General features: G+C 43.6%; 1 protein-coding gene across 1 annotated transcript in view; it reads right to left on the bottom strand.

The window, feature by feature from the left end:
- LOC135196138 (toll-like receptor 2) overlaps nucleotides 1-2,500 on the bottom strand; it is a 74,704-nt gene that overhangs the window by 44,814 nt on the left and 27,390 nt on the right. The gene's annotated exons all lie outside the window — the stretch shown is intronic.

Raw genomic sequence — 2,500 nt, 5'->3', positions numbered from 1 at the left:
TGATGGGGTAGGGTCCAGCTATGGGTTAAATAGCAAAACTCAGCAATGATGGAAAGAAATGAAGGAATAAACGACAACGACGTAAATGGAACCTCTGGCAACAGAGGAGCCTCGTCCGGCAACCAGGTATTCAACCCAATTGTAGGGGAAGACGGTCAGGTACTTGGAGGTCGTCATCCAGCAACTGATCAAAACCACGACAGTAATCAACAGCCTGAGATTGGAGCTACAGAGGCAAAAAGGAAGAAATGGACAAGAGAAGAAAATAAGGAAATATGGAGATGCTACATCAGAAGCAACCCGACGGAGAGAGGATATAGAAGAAGATTGATCAACATCTGGATGAGAGGAATAACACCCCCCAAACAGAGCAGAGGCTGGCAGACCAAGTAAGGAACATAAAGAAAAAGAACTGGCTCTCCCCAACAGAAAGAGAAGAACTGGAAAGGGAAATGTCACACGACAACGAATTACACGAAGACGAACTGAGAGACGATGCCACAGAAGACGACAGAGAGGATGAAATATCAAACAACGACACACGAAGAAACACCGACGAAGTAACAGAGAGACGGAATGGGTAGAAAAGATTAGACAATGGATGGAGCCAGATACAGAGAGAACAAAGATCCCCTCCATGAAAGCCTACAACACCAAGAAATTAAGGGAGAAAACAAGTGAGGTCAATGAAATAATGGGCCTAATACACACCACCAGTATCACAGAAACAAATAACTTGACATATGCAGGAGCAAGATTAGTAGCAGAACTGATGGGGATTCGAACACCAACACCACCGTCACAACCAACCCAACAGAAACCAAAACAGCAACCTCCTTGGAAAAGGCGCCTGGAAAAGCAAATCATGGTGATGAGATCTGACTTGAGTAAACTGAAAGAGATGGCAGAAAAAAGGCTAAGAAGCAAGAAAACAAGAGGAACTCAACGAGAAATACAAAGTACAAGAGAGGGGACTAAACAACACAATAGAAGATGTAAAACAGAGGCTTAAGGCCAAAGCACACAAGATCCAACGGTACATGAACAGGAATAAGGGATACCAACAGAACAAACTATTCGGAACCAACCAGAAAAGACTATACAGCCAACTAAGAGGGGAAGACAACCACCCAGAAATTCCTGAAGCCGAACCAAGTAAGAGACTCTGGGAAAACATATGGAGCAATCCGGTATCACACAACAAACATGCAACATGGCTCCAGGAAGTCAAGGAAGAAGAAACAGGGAGAATAAAACAAAGATTCACAGACATCACGACAGACACAGTCAGACACCAACTAAAGAAAATGCCAAACTGGAAAGCCCAGGTCCCGATGAAGTCCATGGATACTGGCTCAAAAACTTCAAGGCCCTACACCCACGAATAGCAGAACAACTCCAGCATTGTATCTCAAATCACCAAGCACCCAAATGGATGACCACAGGAAGAACATCCTTAGTACAAAAAGACAAGAGTAAGGGAAATATAGCCAGTAACTACAGGCCTATCACCTGCCTACCAATAATGTGGAAGTTACTAACAGGTATCATCAGTGAAAGGCTATACAACTACCTAGAGGAGACAAACACCATCCCCCACCAACAGAAAGGCTGCAGAAGGAAGTGTAGGGGCACAAAAGACCAGCTCCTGATAGACAAAATGGTAATGAAGAACAGTAGGAGAAGGAAAACCAACCTAAGCATGGCATGGATAGACTATAAGAAAGCCTTCGACATGATACCACACACATGGCTAATAGAATGCCTGAAAATATATGGGGCAGAGGAAAATACCATCAGCTTCCTCAAAAATACAATGCGCAACTGCGGAATACAATACTTACAAGCTCAGGAATAAGACTAGCAGAGGTTAATATCAGGAGAGGGATCTTCCAGGGCGACTCACTGTCCCCACTACTCTTCGTAGTAGCCATGATTCCCATGACAAAAGTACTACGAAGATGGATGCCGGGTACCAACTCAAGAAAAGAGGCAACAAAATCAACCATCTGATGTTCATGGACGACATCAAGCTGTATGGTAAGAGCATCAAGGAAATAGATACCCTAATCCAGACTGTAAGGATTGTATCTGGGGACATCAGGATGGAGTTTGGAATAGAAAAATGCGCCTTAGTCAACTTACAAAAAGGCAAAGTAACGAGAACTGAAGGGATAAAGCTACCAGATTGGGAGCAACATCAAACACATAGATGAGACAGGATACAAATACCTGGGAATAATGGAAGGAGGAGATATAAAACACCAAGAGATGAGGACACGATCAGGAAAGAATATATGCAGAGACTCAAGGCGATACTCAAGTCAAAACTCAACGCCGGAAATATGATAAAAGCCATAAACACATGGGCAGTGCCAGTAATCAGATACAGCGCAGGAATAGTGGAATGGACGAAGGCAGAACTCCGCAGCATAGATCAGAAAACCAGGAAACAAATGACAATACACAAAGCACTACACCAAGAGCAAATACGGACAGA

The sequence above is a fragment of the Macrobrachium nipponense genome, chromosome 17, assembly GCF_015104395.2.
Source record: "Macrobrachium nipponense isolate FS-2020 chromosome 17, ASM1510439v2, whole genome shotgun sequence".
Lineage (NCBI taxonomy): Eukaryota > Metazoa > Arthropoda > Malacostraca > Decapoda > Palaemonidae > Macrobrachium > Macrobrachium nipponense.
Note: the sequence above shows the minus strand (reverse complement) of the source record. Positions and strands in the feature narration are given on the sequence as shown.